Source organism: Chenopodium album, chromosome 1, assembly GCF_948465745.1.
Source record: "Chenopodium album chromosome 1, dcCheAlbu1.1, whole genome shotgun sequence".
In the NCBI taxonomy this organism is placed as follows: domain Eukaryota; kingdom Viridiplantae; phylum Streptophyta; class Magnoliopsida; order Caryophyllales; family Amaranthaceae; genus Chenopodium; species Chenopodium album.
The window spans coordinates 27,259,317-27,268,305 of record NC_137834.1 but is presented as its reverse complement, the minus strand read 5'-3'; the positions used below and the strand labels follow the sequence as shown (position 1 = coordinate 27,268,305).

Sequence of the window (8,989 nt, the reverse complement as noted above, 5' to 3'; positions counted from 1 at the left end):
CCCTATCGACTACTTTGACTATCGTTTTCGAAACTAGCGTTTCTACAAACTCAGTCAAAGTGGGGGCTTCTGTAGACACCTAAAAATGTCTCCCCAAAACCAAATCCGATGATAAACAACCTTTCACCGCCACTATTGGTCGGGTTTAGTATTTAATCCCGAGAGTGCTTAAAAAATCGTATTTTATTAAATTCATATTTTTGAACAGTCTATAGATTAGTCTTGTTGTTTGGTAAAAGCATAGTTTTAATTTCAGCCCAACTTATTTTAAGTCCAAACCTTTTTATTTTATTGTTTTATTATTTATTTTTGGCCCAAACCTTTTATTTATTTTTATTTAATTATTTTCTTATTTTAGCCCGAATAATAAAAATCAGAAAAGGCCCGAAATTATCAATCGGCACTTAAAAAGCCGAAAGAAATTAGGGTTAAAAATGAATTTAGACGGAAAATGGACTGGAATTTCCCGCGCCACGGCAGACTGCCACCGTGTCACGGGAATCCTTCCCGTCTGACGGTGGGACTTTCCGTGACACGGGAGGTCTACCGTGACACGGGACATTTCGTGTCCTTTCCGCGTAAACCCTTAACGCGTTTTTCATCCCGTTTTCTGAAAATTTCCCGCGTCACTCCAAAAGTGTACCGTGTCACGGGAAAGTGTACCGTCTGACGGTGGGGCTTCCCGTGTCACGGTACAGTCTGATCGTGTCACGGGATACTTTTTTAGGGTTTTTATCATTTTAGGGTTCCGTGTGCTCCCTCAGCACATTTTCCCTATAAATACCCCCTCATTTCTGATGTATGGGGCACCGAGAATTTTATTATTTTTTTTATTTTCTCTCTTCTATGCTATTAACCTAAACACTAGCCTACCCCTTTTCACTTCAAAATTCCTTCTTCAAGCACTCAAAGGAGTCCATATTTTACTCGAGGTTCTGTCCTTAAGCCAAGGCGTGAAAGGTAGAATTGTTTGAGGGTTTGGCCCCAAAATCAACTTTATTTCATTTAATTTAATTTAATTATTGTTTTATTATTTCCTTGAAGTTACTAACTCGTTTATTATTTTGTAGTTGCAAACAAACAGAATCAAAGTAAGGATCATGCTCCTTTTATTATTATTATTTCTCTAACGATTTTATGTTGTTGGAATTGTGATTAAATTGGTTTTAATATTAATGTTTATTCCATTATATTTATTTTGATCACCATATTGCATGTTAAAGGGAATATGTAATTGAAAATCACGACTAATAAGATAATTTGGACAACCGGTTTAGGATCCTTTAATCTTATTATTAATTGAAGTGATCACCGAATTTTTAGAATTATGTGTGCATTAATCTGGAACCAATTTAGTTAAATAATAGTTTGGAGCGAATTGAATTATTGTTTGTTTGCCTTTGAGATCACAGGAATGCTTTTCAATATAAGAATCGAGTAGAGGCCAATACGGGCGAATGTGACTCCATGACTCACTTCGTACCATCATCCCCGATCCTCCTTTCGTGGTTCCGAACCATATGGAGTTAGTAATCTCATGGATTATGAATGGGGTGTAACCTTCACGGGTCAATCGTTGTTGCCTTCGTTGTCCCTTATTCGTGGTTGCCTTTTATGATCCGTGAACGGTTTACAAGTTCCTTAAAAACTTGTTGGCGGCTCCCTACTTTCCTTGTCCCTAATCGTGTCCCTTACCGTATATGTCAATTCCCACTTCCTATGAGTGCCAAGAATATTCACCACATGCTTTAACGTAGGCGCACTTCAAACGACGCCTACAATTTGGCGACTCCACTGGGGAGGATTCTTAATTATTTATTGATTTGAGTGATCGGTATTTAATTAAGATGAGTGGATGAGACTTGAAAGATTCTTGAAAAAATATTCCTGTGATTAATTTGGCATTTTTGCATCTGCATAGACGTTTTAACGTCGCGTTCAGGTCTGTCCCGTAGGAAAAATTGGATAATTTGGTTGCGCGCGAAGGAAAACAGGGCACCAGTCAGATAATCTGACTGTCGTGCCACGGCAGAATCTGCCGTGTCACGGTACAGTGCACCGTCTGACGGTGCACAGTACCGTGACACGGGAATTTCTGCCGTGTCACGGCAGTCCTAAAATCAGCCCGGTGGCTTATTTTCTTTCCTCACAGTCGACTTCCTTCGATTTTTCTGAAAAAACATATGTGTTCTACCCTAATTCTATTCAAATTTAAAGATATTCAAAGACAGTCAGATATTATTTTTGTGTCTCATAATATTTATCCAAATATTATATGGTTGGATATATCTTGAAATTATCTTTCCAATGATATATTATAATATTAATTCCGAGCTATAACGAAAAAGATATGAATTGAATACAAAACTCTATCCAAATCTGACACCCTTCCACTATTTCAGCCATATCTTTTCATCTAAAAACTATTTTAATATGAATTTAATTGTGTTGGAAAGTAGATTTTAAGATCTTTCCAATGACATATTATATGAATTATTTGGACTTTTGGATCAAAAGATATGATAAAAACAAAATTCGCAAAAAACTGTCACAGCGCCAAACGACAGGTCTGTCGCCTGGCGCTGCTCCTATCGTCTGGCGCTGACTCTTGTCGTTGACGACAGGAGGTCTTTTATTCCGAATGGGACTCGAACTCTTTTCTATCGTATTTCGAGCTATTTTTTCTATAAATAGGGGTCGTATCTCCCCGTTTTAAATCATTCACAATCATCATTCACAAACATTATTCACAATCATTATTTACAACCATCATCTCTCTCTATTCTCTCTCTAAAGCTAGAAGCTTTCCTTATCTTTTAGCAATTCCAATAAACAATTTTCCTTTGGGATTTGAAACTTTTTTTTATCCTTTCGATTTTTCTGTCAAAGATATACTTACGAAGTTGGTCCGACTTATTGATTGACACTAACCCTAGACCCTTCTCTTTTTCCTTGAGAAATAGCTCAATACTTTATTCCTCGAGCTCCATCATGTACTAGTTTCATTCCAACCCCAACAAAAAATACAATGCAGGTTCGAGTTGAAGAGAACAAAGGATGTCGAGTCAAGAGCATCCTTTATTAGAGAATGATGGATACTAAGAATCCACAACGGATCATGTCCTTCAAGTCGCACGTTGCTTTCTACCACATCGTTTCAAACGAAGTTTTACCATAACATTCCCCAAATTTGGAACCGGTATGCAGTTAATTCAATTATGAAATCATGAATAGTCATTGGTTCAGTCAGAACAGCCAATACATGGGTATGGAATATATCTTAAGTTATTATAAGATATTTTGAGTAATGCAATGCTTCTTTTTTTACAATAAAATAAAGGAAATATCCCTAAGAAATACAAATCCATGTTTCTTTTTGAGCTTGACCATTAATTTAATTTAATAAATGAAGAATCAAAAAAATAAATCAAAATTTAATAATAGGTTGGAAAATCAACGTTCTTTGCCGGGATGAATAAAAAAATAACTACCCTCTTTCTATATTATAGAGAAATATATTGGGGATGTATATATGCTTAAGGGCACTCTTTTTTTGGAATTCAAATCAATGTATGTAATCTATAACCCCATCTTGCCTAAATCTCCAACGAATTCACTTGTATCTGTGTGTGATTTGAACACTTATCTTCCTTTCATTTGATGAAATGGGAAAAAAAAAAGATTCATTTTTATTAAAATCAATCATTAACAGAAAGAATCCAATTCTCTCCACTATTAAACTTTCGAAACCGAAAAATACAATCTTAAATTACATATGCTCTGGCTCTGGGACGGAAGGATTCGAACCTCCGAATAGCGGGACCAAAACCCGATGCCTTACCACTTGGCCACGCCCCACTTATATTTCTATTCTACACTACTAAACACTAATATTGTTATTAATTGTTCGTCAATTCCAGCCCAAATAGCTAAAAAATGGATTCGATTCCGTTGTTAGTATTTTGATACGTGTAGGTATAGAATTCAAATGAATTTATTGATCATTACATAGAATTCCATTAAGATATTGTATGAAAGTAGAATTTCTTCTATTCTCGACAGAGAGTAGAAGGTTTTTTGATTGAGTGAGTAAGTTAAAAAAAAAAAAGAAGGCCCTTTTTCTTCATTTTTTCTTTCTATCAATAACTCAATCAAAATGCAATAAAAAAAATGTTTGTTATGCTTAATATCTTTAGTTTGATGTGTCTTAATTCTGCCCTTTATTCGAGTAGTTTTTTATTCGCCAAATTACCTGAGGCTTACGCTTTTTTGAGTCCAATCGTAGATTTTATGCCAGTTATACCTTTACTTTTTTTTCTATTAGCCTTTGTTTGGCAAGCTGCTCTAAGTTTTCGATAAGCTCTTTCATCGTGTCCTAGAACAATGAATTCTTTTTTCGAGAAAAATGATTCTAATATTCTAATACTAAATAATTGATAAAATCGGATAAGTCTTGCCATATGAACTCTTGATTAAAACGTTCAAATTTTTGAATCAACACAATTCATATCGCTTCGTTTTCCTATTATAACTCTTTTTCGTAAGTGAAAAAGTTTGATCAACAAGTAGGTATAAGAAAATTATGGATAAGTAAGATAATAATATATATAAGATATTACTAACTTCATTTTTTTATTGATTTTTTACAATTACAAAAATTGTTTTCGATTTTGAAAAACTTTTTCGGGTTTAGACGTCAAATTCAAATTAATTATGGGATATATGGTATAAAAATAGAGAATCTATTCTCTTTTTACAAAAAAAAAATGATCTTGGAGATTGTGTAATGCTTACTCTCAAACTCTTTGTTTACACAATAGTAATATTTTTTGTTTCTCTCTTCATTTTCGGATTCCTATCTAATGATCCGGGACGTAATCCTGGACGCGAAGAATAAAAGGGATTCTTTTCTTTATTTTCATCTATTTTTTTAGAATTCTATTCTATATAGACGAAATCTATTTTCTAATTAAAACTTATTAGAATGCTATTCTAGATTTGTAATTTTTTTTAGTTATATTTTGAAAAAAAATAAAAAAGATTTAAGAACTTTAAAACAGAAATCAAATAGTAAGATTCCGCTATCAAAGGAAACGGAAAGAGAGGGATTCGAACCCTCGGTACGAATGACTCGTACAACGGATTAGCAATCCGACGCTTTCGTCCACTCAGCCATCTCTCCCCGTTGAAAAGAAAAAAGGAATAGTCAAATATTAAATAAATAATTTATGAAAATTCGAAATAGAATCTATATAACAATACGGTTTATATAACTATATATAATATATACAAAATAGACAAGTTGTATTGTGTAATACAACATTAAGTACAAGTTTTATTTGAAATTCCAACCCGTTAGATAAAGATAAAGTAAGAAAGATTCAAAGGATTCATTAAAAGATTCAATTTCAAATCTATTTTCTATTAAAATAAAAAATAATAGAATATATACAAACAAAAAGACTGAATATCAATAGAAAATAGAGAATATTCAAATATAGAAAGAAAAGAAAAAAGAAAGACTTCTTCACCCGAAAGGGCCTTTTTAATTCCCACGGCCTGGCCTAATCCGTCCCTCGCCAGACCCTTTTGTTTTAACGGATTCATAGAATCTAGACTAAAGAAAACTATTTATTTGATTTTGATAATGATAAAAAAAATGCTTGTTATTAAAACAAAAGCACAATAATACAATAGAACCAACACGCTATTTATTCTTATCTTGTGGTCCCCATTTATTCTATCTATTTCTTCTATTTTTTAGTTATTCAACTATCTTTTCATAATCTCATCAAATCCTCCAACAAAAATGCCAATACTCCAAATTTCATGATTCTTTTATAATCCTGTCTTAATTACGTCTAATTTGAATGTTCGACAAAAGTTCTATTTGGATACAATAATCCAACTGTAGCGGGTATAATTTAGTGGTAAAAGTGTGTTTCGTTTTATATAACCCTTTAATAGTTAAGGGGTCTGCCGGTTTGATTAATATTCCGATCAAAAACTTTATTTCTTAAAAGGAATTAATCCTTTCCCTCTCAATGAAAAGTTTGAGGAAAATTATACATTCTCGTAATTTGTATCCAAAAGTCAATTAAAAGTGGAATTTTTGGATTATGAAATTACGAAACAGAAAATTGCATTGAAATTGAATTGGATCAATACTTCTAATCGAATCAGTATAAGTAAAAGATCCATGGATGAAGATAAAAAAGGGTTTCTAATCGTAACTAAATCTTCTATTTTTTCTAGAGAGAAGCAAAATAGCTATTAAATGATGACTTTAGTTTCCCTTTCACAAAATTCCACATACATTAGCTCTAGACACACCTAGCCAAGTTCGAGGTTGCCTTCGCCCTAGACGTGAAAGGTTGATCGATAATTTATGAGGGTTTGGTCTCAAACCTTATTACAATTCTTAGATTAGATTTACTATTTTAGTATTTTATTTTTTTTCCTTGAAGTTACTAACGTGTGTATTTTGTTGTTAGAAAGAGGCACGAGACATCGAAGTAAATACTTTAATTGTTTTATTGATCTTTTGATATAGAAATCATGCTTAGATTATTTTGTTGATTCCTAGTATCATGTTAGGATGTTATATTGCTTCCTAGTATCATGTTTAGGGTAATAACTAAAATTTCTAATATCATGTATATTATTTTATTGCTTCCTATTTCTTTCCTAATATCATGTTAGTGTCATATTATGGCTAATTGATCTTTATTGTTAAGTGACATGCTAGGATTTGTTATTAATCTTGTTAGTATCATGCCTAGGATTTTGCTATTATTATTAAGTTTTAATATGATTATTATTATGTTGCTTGATATATTATTGTTGTTGCTTGATCACGCCTTTTATGAATGTTTAAAGGGAATTTGTACTTGTAATCACGCTTAATAAGATAATTAATAATCTTGTTTAGGATAATATGATTATAATTCAAGTGATCGCCAATAATAGGTTTATTTGTGCATTAATATTCAACCAACATAGATTAAACATGTTTAGGGTTAATCTAATGATTGTTTGTTAGTCAGAAAGCGCACATGAATACGACAAGAATAAATTAGAGGCCTATTATAAGGGCAAGTTCAATCTCTTTTAGGTTGGATTTGTACCTTCATCCCCAAACTTCCAGTCATGGTTTCAGACCTATTGGATTTAACGATCTCCTGGATCGTTAAGGGGTGTAACCTTCACCTTGTGAACGGTTTACAAATTCTTAAAACTTGTTGGCGACTCTTTTACTCTAGCTTCCTTCCCTTTGGACGCCATCATGCTTAAGTGTATGATCACAGTGGGGCTCAAGTGTGGGATGCTTGAAATATTCCCTACACCCTCCTTGAGCGCCGGCGAGCCATCCTAACCCGTGCAGAAAGCCTGAAACCCACCTGAACTACCCTACCTTGAAACTCCATTTTATAGTTACCCGTCTGGAAACCACCACATACCTCGATTCCCCGCCCTAACCACCGTAATATTACCATATTGACCTTGAAACCAAACCAAACCTACCTCGAAACCCAACACCCACCTCGTTGTTGTTGTTATGTGTAGACACCCATTTGTGTCTCCCCAAAACCAAACCCAGTGATGAGTACCTTTCACATCGAATCATAATCGAATGAAGCGAAAGTGTAGAAAATCTAGTGTTGCGGATAGTTTTAATTTTTTTTCTCTTCTCTCTGTTTTTGAAAACTTATTTTAAGAAAAAAGTCAATCCAGTTTGGTTGGTCCATGATATGGGTCCAATAGTAGTACAGTTGGATGGGGCTTCACAAGAGCTTTCCAACGATATATTATAAGCCCAATTCCGATGAATATTGAGGAAGTTATGGCCAATTTGCTAAACTGGGCCCGGTTTGAGCTTTATATGCGGCCCAATGATCTAGGGGAGGGCCTAATATGATTTATCATTCCTAATGAAATTAGTAATGGTTTTAGTCTTCTAGATTCTTCTAGAAGGTTCTTTTCATTCCTAATTCAATTAGCATTGGTAAATTGACTTTTGTTGACTTTTCAGAGTTTTAATTAAAATCAAAAAGCATTTTCGAGGAAAAGATACGATTTTATCCTCCAGTACGGCAAACTTATCTGATTTAAAAACAGGCTTGGCGCCTGGTGCCAGCCATTGGCGCCTGGTGCTAGCCATTGGCGCCTGGCGCCAATTAGCCAGGGTTGGCGCCAGCTCTGTTTTGCGTGCGCCAAGTGCTCTGTTTTGATATTTTATCTTTTTGGCTGATTTCTCTATAAATTACGTATTAAAAACTCCGTTTTCATTCACCAATTCTCACGAATTCTCACCTACAATCAGTTTTCATTCGCAATCATTAATTCTTTAATTCTCTCTTAATCATTCACCAACTCTCATCAAGATTTTCTTGATTATTCTCTCTCCCTCTCTCTCTTTTTCTAAACTATCCTTTTCTCAAATACAAAATTCCGCATTTGCAAGACTTAGATACACCTAGCCATATTCAAAGTTGCCTTCGCTCTAGACGTGAAAGGTTTAATTTCTGAGGGTTTGGTCCCAAATCTCTATTTCAATTATTTAATTTAATTGTTTGTTTATTATTTTTCTTGAAGTTACTAACGTGTGTATTTTGTTATTAGAAAGAGGCACGAAGCATCAAAGTAAGTGCTTTAATTGATTTATTGATATTATGATGTAGAAATCATGTTTACATTGTTCTTATGATATTCCTAGTATCATGTCTAGGGTAACTTTAATATTAAATATGATTGTTACGATGCCTTTTATGTTCTTCCTAATATTTATGATTTTTAGTATCATGTTAGGGCTTTAGCTTTGATTTTTATTGCTTAGTGACATGCTAGGGTTTGTTATTAATCTTGTTAGTATCATGCCTAGGATCTTGCTATTTTTATTATGCTTTAATATTAACATGAATATGATTATGATTATAATTGTTATGATTTATGATGATAATTATTATTATTTTGATGATGATTATTTATA

At 33.4% G+C, this 8,989-nt stretch overlaps 1 non-coding gene across 1 annotated transcript; it reads right to left on the bottom strand.

Annotated features, from left to right (window-relative positions):
- Positions 1 to 5,094: 5,094 nt before the first annotated feature.
- Positions 5,095 to 5,182, bottom strand: TRNAS-GCU (transfer RNA serine (anticodon GCU)). The gene has a single exon. It is a non-coding gene; the product is annotated as a tRNA-Ser (tRNA).
- Between the last annotated feature and the right edge of the window lie 3,807 nt (positions 5,183 to 8,989).